The sequence below is a fragment of the Chironomus tepperi genome, unplaced genomic scaffold, assembly GCF_022539635.2.
Source record: "Chironomus tepperi strain 1889 unplaced genomic scaffold, CSIRO-AGI_Ctep_v1 contig_414, whole genome shotgun sequence".
Lineage (NCBI taxonomy): Eukaryota > Metazoa > Arthropoda > Insecta > Diptera > Chironomidae > Chironomus > Chironomus tepperi.
In genome coordinates, this window is record NW_027226536.1 from 267060 (window position 1) to 276709 (window position 9650).

Sequence of the window (9650 nt, forward strand, 5' to 3'; positions counted from 1 at the left end):
ACAGATTCCTTCTAAGAGTTCTTTTGTCATTCACGAGCTCTTTAACCATCCACAAAGTCGGATTTGAAGACCTTATATAAGATTGTCCTTAGGTGGTGCACACGAATCTATGAAATTATGCATTTTAAATGATTAATTTTGACTATTTTCATTAAAATATTTTTTTATTTTTTAGATTAAAGCTAACAATCGACTGACATCATGCTGAGTTTAATCCAGAGCATCGCCTTAATGCTGTTAAATTCCAAAATAATTTCTGAAATTTTAAAAATCTTTTGGTTTCTGCATTATTTTCGAGACGAAATCTTCATCACACCTTTTACACATTCTGAACGAGGATTTACTGAGCCGGAACTTGAGAGAATAAGCAATGAGCTGTATGGCAGAAGAGATGAGTTTGATGGTGACTCGCGACCCCGATTTAATATAGAATTCTTTGATCGATTCTTAAAAGTTAAGATTTACAATAATTGTGTGCAATGGATTATTGCTGAACTAACAAGCATCCACGATTTCGGACCATTACTTATAACATCAAAAAGTGGACTTCCACGAATCATATGCCGTTCCAGAGTGAACTATCCAGGACTTGTAAATGACAAGTTTTTAACGTGTCTAGGATCTATTGCAGAAAAATGGCACGTTCTGAACATCAACCAAGTAAATCCAGAAGAGTATGATGTAACTTTTCAAACTGATGCTAATGGATATAAACAGATCCGAGAAAATAATATACTTCATTTTGGTCACAGCACTATAGAAATAAGTTTGGTAGATATCGAATATCCAAGAATAATGTCATATTGCGGTATGCTTTTTGAACAGCCTGAATATTTATGTTCAGTAGCATTTTTAATTGCAATTTTGATTGATTATGTAATTTAAGTATGACTGATATCAACTTTATCTAGTTGAATAATTGTTTTTAATTTGAGTTTACACTGACAAGCAAAAGTCGTGTTATCAAGCTGATGGTATTGCAGATGAGGATGCACATACTCTTTGATTGTTAGTGTAATTATTGATATTTATCCTTATCTCTTTTTTTGTCCGTCATACTTTGACGAAATACTATATTAATAATTTTTAATTATGCCCATATTAGAACCTTCATTGTGGAGGCGCCTCCAAAAACGAATTTTAAAGTCCAAAAGACAAATATGGGCAACTCAGGGTCAGATAATTGCTTACATCCATTACTTCGCTGATCATGCAGATCAATTGTGATCTATGACTATTTATGAAAGACATTTACTCTTTCCTTTAATGTACTTATCCGGACATATAGCTTAGTCACCAGCTATGCATTTAACGATATTAGGAAATACCGCGAGAAGGTATAAACTTGAGCTTCGGAGTCAGACTTTTTCTTGCGCTATTCCCCTAAGATTCAATTAATGCAAGTCCAGTAAGTACACTGTGCTTAGTAAAGTGGACTTATGGAGTGTCTGATACTTAGCTTTTAAGGATATTTGAAGTTTGAACTCTCATAGTTCTGTTAGTTTTAGACTTTGCATTATTCGAATAATATACAATATACGAATTCTATTACATTGCAATATTCGAATAATTCAAGACGTTGACACTAATTTCATCCGGAACAAAGTGAATGAAACATTTTTGTGAACCGGATGAAGGATATTTTGTAATGTCAACGTCTATATACAGTTAGAATAATTTTTTATTATAAATTGCTTCATATCAGAGTTGTCATCTGTCGATTTGCTTTTAAAGGTAAAAATCTAACATAGTCAATTCCTTTAGTAAGGCTGTTTCATTACGTAGACATAAAAATGTCATAAATTCATGTTTTTCTTTGTTTTTCTATTTTAAATTGGTATAATCTAATACGATTTCATTATATTGTCATTTAAATACCTTTTGGTAATAAATATTACTTACTTACTTACTTACTTCATAGATAATGCCTAGACAACGGTAAAAGCTAATATGATACAGTTAGGTAGCTTTCGAAAGGCACCTTTATGACAACTTTGTGACAACTCTATAATATAAGTTTGAATTTTTTTAATAATTTTTTTGTATGTTTCGGTGATAAATCAAGTATTTTTACACCATTACTAAAAATAATGTAAAAACTTGGTAAAAACTATAATATGATTAAATTTATATATAATTATAGTTTTATAAAAAGTCATTAAATTTAATACTCATGATGATGAGTAACCAAATATTCCATCCAATTAAGCAATTTTAGGATGATTGAATTATAAAATATCCAATGACTAATTTTATTATTAAATATAAATGAATTTATATTAGTATTTTGGTATTTTGTAGTCATATGAATTTCGTGCTATATATTTTGCTTTAGAAATTGATAATTTGAGTATATTTTTTGTTGAAATAATCTCTATAAAGTTGATAAGAGAATATATAACTTAGTTATGAATTATTAATAGATTATATTCTAACCAGAGGCCAACGCGTTTATAAACATTTTAAAGAAAACCTTAGTAAAGTGAAAATATATTTTTTTTAAAGAAGATATTTTAAATATTTATAAAAATCGTAAATTTGTGTTAAGTATAATGTGCCACTTTTCTAGGAAAAATTTGTAGATCTTAAGATATTTACATTTTGTTATTGAATGAAAATGAGCAATAAATTAAACTAAATTATTGCTGTGTTGAAAAAAAAGGAAATTGTGCTCTGCTGAGTAACTGACCTGGCAATCGAGATTTTCAAGGTCTGACTCCCACTTGGAATGAATCATTTTGAGAATTTCTGTTTTCAATTTTATATTTAAAAGTTGAAGAAATTACATTTCTCATTTTGAATTTGTAACAAGAGCCAGACACTCCAAAAGTACAGTTCTGTGCTTAAAATACTTAATGTGCTTTTATGGAATACTTACTGTAATTTTATGGAAAGTACAGTAAGCACTGTACAGTACATTGCAGTGTCTGACCCAGAGTTGCAAAACAGGCACCTATTACCGGCAAAAACCATACAATTTCCTAATAATGTGTATGGTTTTTCTTACAAAACCATACAAATTATCAAGAAATTGTACAGTTTTTGTCTGTGCCTTTTTTGAAACTCTTGCCTGACCTTGAATTTTAATTATATTTAAAATATTGCCGTTTATTCTTTGACACTAATGGTTTTTTTCATTTATTACTTTGAATAAAAATTTTTTGAGAAAAAAGTCTGAAAATAAACATTTTATTTCGAAAAAAATACATTTTTTACCTCGTTTTTCTTAACTTGCTTTCTTGTCTTTTTATTTCTCACACGTCGCTTAAAATCATGTGATGTTATTTATTAAGAAGAACATTTTTGAAACAAAATTTAAGTTTGGACATTTCCACTTCAATAAAGATGCCAAACACGAAGGAAATGTGTGCTTATGACCAAAGATAAGTACAATATATAACATTCGTTATATTCCTTAATCTATATTTGTCGTCAAAACTCGTAAGCTTATTTGAGTCTGCTTATAATTCGTATCAGAATTGATTAAAATCAGCAAATATTAAACACCGAGTTATGCTTAGACTCAATTGGCACACACTGAAATGTTACCATCATGATGACGAACAGGCAGTATACTTAGAATTAAATGGTAGCCAAGTTACACATTTGGCTGTTTTCGCCAAGTAGCTGCCACTTGGTTTTAAGTATACTGTCGCTTCATCACCGTGATGGCAACAATTTAGTTGCCTAAATGGTGGTACTGTGATTGACAATCTGTTGCACACATGGACGTATTCATAAAATTAATCATTAATTTTAGAGTACATAGCACTTAATACTTATCTCGAAGTTGATTAGACTTCCTTAACATGTTTTTCAATTTTTGAAATATTCCCAAAAGATTAAAGCCAACATTATCATAATTCTACATTTATTGCGGTCAATAAAGTCTTTATGGCTTTAATTTACATTCAAACGTTCTAGAGTAAACAAATACATGTTTGTGGACGTCATGACCAGACATAAAATTTTATTAAAAAATGTGAAGAGGATGATAATTTATTCCAATGTATTCAATTAATGTTAACGAACTTTTATTGCTGACTGAATGAAACGGACGTATGCATATATTATTCTGAAATATATTGTGAATATAAATGATTTTGAGAATATTATGTATATTCTGCATAAGAACCTCAATATAAATATTATTTTGCACAGTAGACACTTTTTAAGCAAGAACGCTTGCTTACTAACTTATTGGAGTCATACTCCGTCCTGGATTCCATTTTATTACAAAATACTTTCCATCTGACTCTTTTACTGGCCACCAGAGTTGCAATACAAACAAAAACCGTACAAATTCTTGATAATTTGTATGTTTTTTTAAGTACAAAACCATACAATTTATTAAGAATATGTACGATTTTTGCTTGTTACAGTTGGAACTCTGTTGTCCACCTCATAAAGCTTGTAAAAATTATCTTTTTTTAATATCTTAATGACATTTCTCGCATTCTTCTTCGGAATGTTGCTTTTGGAGCAGCAAGGCGTCTTTTTCTTTTTGGATATTCAACCAAAGGATGTGAAACAGGTTTGTATATTGGAAATTGACACAGCCAGTATTAAAAGAGACAAAAAGAATAATAATTATTAATTTCAGAGAGAAATCGAGGAATTGGTAGTCTTTTTGTTCAAAACTCGACGTGAAATTCAGAGTGTTGAATATCACTAAGACATTTGATTTAAAAATACGCAAAAGCACTCGTTCACAGAGTATCGAAGTATTTTTCATTCAGAAAAGCTAAAGCTTTTATTTGATTTTAGTCATACTTTAAGCCTTTAGGATGAAAGACTAAAATCATTGTGTGTTTGAATAATTTTTTAAATATTTTTTTTTCGTTGAAAATTCGAAATAAAATTTAAAATTAAGAGTGTATATGAATAATTTAATAAATTATTTGAAAATAATAATTAGAAATATGCTAAAAAGCTATAAAATTAAGTTTTTCAGTATTTAAAAATAAAATAAAATGTCGATGATCAGAGTTTTGCCAGGCACAAAGCAAACTTGCATTTTGATCTACGTCTATTTTGTTTTTAATATTTTCAAAAAAGTTTATAAATAAAAATTTTTGGATTAAAAGCAGAGTTCGTGAAGATCGAAAAAATCTTTGATTTTCCAAAATCATTTTTTTTGTGATCTAAAAAAATCATGATTTTTTCGATCTTACGTAAATCATTACGTATGATTTTTTTACGTAACACCTAAAAGCACCTAAAACTGTGTAAATAAATTCTAGATAGAGATTTCAGATGATTATCAAGTCATTTTAAATTGAATCAAACCTTTTTAAGCGATTAATTTAACTAAATATATGATCCAGAGCATATCACTTTGAATGAAAATTCAGCTAATTTTAGTACTTAAAGTAGTGTAAAAAGATTCAAAACGACTTAATAATCATCTAAAAATGCTTTAGAAACAAATCATGTTAAGTATTAATGTACTAATGAGCATAGTTGTTCATTAACATAATTTGTAAACAAAATGATTTTACGTAGAAAAGATCATTTTGAAAATGATCTTCGTTACGTAAAAAAATCATACGTAATGATTTACGTAAGATCGAAAAAATCATGATTTTTTTAGATCACAAAAAAAAATGATTTTGGAAAATCAAAGATTTTTTCGATCTTCACGAACTCTGATTAAAAGCGCAAAAGTAGCATAGGCAAAAATAGGTACTGTCTATGCTAGGTAATGTTTTAATTTTATCACTTTGAGAATTAGGAGTTTGAAATTTATATCAAAAGAAGCCAAATCTTTTGACATATAAACATTAATGAGTAATTTAAAAAGTATCGATTTAAAATATGAATTGCCTTTGTGCCTATCGAAACAACTCTGTCGATGAAGCATATTTAATAATCCTAAATTTTGATGAGGTGAAAAAAGTTAAGTTTGAATAATTTTAAGTGTAAAATATGTGTTGAAATTAAATTTGTGAATATAAATTAATTAAAGATTTTTGAATAAAAAATTAAAATAATAATTTGAAAAAAGGAAAAGAAAGTTTTTGAAATATTTTGTGCATTAAGAAATTATTTTTTACAGGATAATTTATTTTATAAAAAAAATTATTTAAATTATTTATCGGAAAAATGTTATTTAAATATTGAAAAAAAATTGTTGAATATTTGTTCCTATAAAAAGCTTCTTTCCAGTAACAAGAAATTAAAACTGAGGAAAACTCTACAATTTTTTAAACAGTGAATGACCCCATCAAAAATAAAAATAAATTAAATTTTGCAATAAATAAATCAAGAAAAATTTTAAATTAATTTAATCTGATTAAAAAGGTTGTTTTGTTTTAATTCAGTATAAAAGATTTAATTAAATTTCAATTTTTAATTAAACGACATAATTATTCACTTTCTTGACCACCCCGTTTTTGTTATTATATTGTTACCGGTCTTCCACCTCACGCATTTAAAGTTTAAAATTTATTAATATTGAAAAAATATCATCAAAATAAATTTTTTTTAAAAATATCCATCAATTCGTAAGTATTCTTTAATTTTGTGTTTAATTAACAAATTTAAAATGATTCGATAAATTAGTGAAAATAAATTCATTTAAATAGGGATTGTTTAGTTATTGCATAATGCTATTATTGAGTGGAGGGGGAGGGGGTGTAATCAGTCAGATCTTGTTTTGTTTCAAACCAGTAAGGACAATCTTTTATTGCTTAGTAGAGTTTTTGTTATGATAGGGGAGAAAAGGGTATTGGGGAGGGTTTGTAGTATAGATATCGTGTTACGTGTTTCGTAATTGGAAAGCGAACCCTAATAGTAACATTCGAATGACTTGTTACTTTTTTTCTAAAACCGCCAAAGAATTTTCGAAAAAAAAGTAAAAAATAAAGCTAAAATTGAAAATTAAATTTAAATAAATCAAACTTTAAGTTTGTAAATTTGTGAATCTTAGTCTGTATATACTTCCATAAAGTGTGAATATATCCACACACCAGACTTTTTGAAATTTGAAATAAATCTTGCAGGTTAAAGATTTTAGCTTAATTCGAAATTAGTGTAAATCTTGTGTAATAAGCAGAATTAAGCATCAATTAAGATAACTTCAAGATCCAGTTGATAATCCGATTGACAATCAATTACTTAAGTAAGAATCAGACATAAATACAGATACAGATTCTTGATCAAATGAAGAATTTGAGAACGTGCATTAAATTTGGGAATTAACTATCAATAAAATTCATTATTTAACTTTTTTTTTAGGTGAGACATATTAAATTAAAAGCAAAAAATTTGGAAATGGAAGGAATTGCATCGTTAGGTTTCATACCCGGTAAGTAAATCAAGTTTTTTCATTGTTTAATTAGATTAATTGAAATTGCATAATGTTTTTCAGAAATGGATATTTCTAACCTTTTCATCATTGCATTTGCCTGCAGTAGCTTGCAGATACTCGGAAGATTTGTTCAGCCAGGAATTCATCAATTACTTCAGATTATCAGCATTAAAATTATTTGGGCAAAGGATAGAATTTTCATCAAGTTGCGCAATTACCCCGAGGAAATTATGTCAGGAGAGCAGTACACAATGTTTGAGCAGGCAATACTAAATGAGGCTTCAAATGCTATCAGCTATCTAAAACATGGCATTCTTCAAATTTCATGTTACCAAAAGATCAATGCCAAACATGTTATTGAAATTATTAAGCGTAATAATCTACAGAATAGCATTATGATTGCATCTTCATCCAGTCATGAAGATGACTGGATCACATACAGAGCAACCATGGCCACATCTGTAACACATAATCAGTATATCACAGGATTCCAGGGACTGTCATCTAAATGGCGTATATTAAGCAAAAAGATCAACAGCTTAGGGCAATCTATTGTAACTTTTAGGGTCAATGCTCAAGATCATATTGCTATAAAGTCACTAAATGGCAATCTTATGTTTAGAGGCCGCGAACTGATTTCTGTTGAACTTGTTGAATCTGTGGAACCCAGAGTTATGTCCTACGATGGAATTGATTATCAAGAACCTCATATTCTTGAAATAGTTTCGCAAATCATTACATCCTTCATTCTTTTCGCTCTCTTGAGTATTATGTACTTGCTTTACAAGTACCTTACATGTTTTTAACATTTTTTTGCAAGACTCTGACTAGGAAACAAGTATTTACCTAAGTGTGGAAACGAGAATGATGACTGTTAATTTTTGGAATAATTTTAATATTTGTTGGCAGTTGAAAACAGATCTCGAAGGCGGCTTGAATCTCAGATTGAAATTATTTGAATTTTTTTTACCTTTACCTTGAAATAACTAGTTGATTTTTTATATTAAATAATAACCGTCATTTCAGTTTCAAATTTTTTTAATAATTTTAAAATTCATCGATAATCTCCCAACAAGTCTCGTGTCCACACCTAGCTATATACAATTCATTTTAACAGAGATCTTCCCAACATCAGGGTTCGTTCACTTAGGTCACGTTACGTAACAAATGAACGTCCTTAAATTTAAAATAATCTTATCAATCTATTAAAATTTATTTCCATATCCTGAGTACAATAATCTGCGATTAGTTGACAATGCATAAACTTGACATTACCCATACTTACTTACTTACTGTACTTCTTCTGGCTTTAACGCTGCCAACTGCTTGCCAATTACCAATGCCAAGTGCATTACCATCCAAATTGATAGCATCTATCCATGAGTTCTTGGGGTGCCTTTTGTTAACCCAGCAAGCAAAAAGCTTACACTCAATATTGAAGCAAGCTAGGAGTAATACTCACAAGCATGCTAAGCTATATGCATTTTGTAGAGAATTTGGGATGGTACAACAGATAATTGAACACAGTACCGTTGCTATAAGCAAAGGTAGTTACAGAGTTCAACTACTTATGCGTCATTGTTGATTCTAATTTAACATTCAGTAGTCATTGTGATTATATCATGAAGAAATTAAACGCGAAATTCTTTGTTTTGAAGCGCTGTGAGCATAAATTAGACTTTGTAAGAAAGAAACTCTATTCCTTTCTATAAGAATTCTATTAAGGATTATGGATGTATAATGAATTTAATGTTTTCAAAAAGTCATCAAGTACAAAGCTCTCCACTAAAGCAATAGCAATTGAATTTGTTAATTCTAATTATCCATTGGAATAATATCGGGAAACTTTCATTATTGCATCAGGTCTTAATGATGTATTCATGCTCTAATGATGGTCGCAGCATACGGAGACAGCAATTATTGCCTTTTGAGGTAAAAGTTCAAACTTTAATCTGTCTTTAAGGTGCTCAAAAGATGCAGAATCGGCAAAGTACCGTACATCTAGCGAAATGATAGTCACGTGACGCTCTCAATGAACACTTGGCCAAAAGGCGAATCCATGTTCAATGAGAGTAGCTGCAAAGTGGAATCTGTATCTTATTAGATCCATTTGTATGCGCCATATCACTTTCAAATGATGCATTTTCAAGAGAGTTCCTTTGATTGAATGGCGTCGATGCTAAAGTGCTACGATGCAGTTTACGAATAGGATCAAAATTAAGCAATATTCAGTTTGAATATAGTGCCACAGTGAATTGCTGTACTGCTTGATTTACCAAATTGTAGACGCGTTCCATCCATCAAATCCCCAATTGTTATTTTTATAACATAACATTAT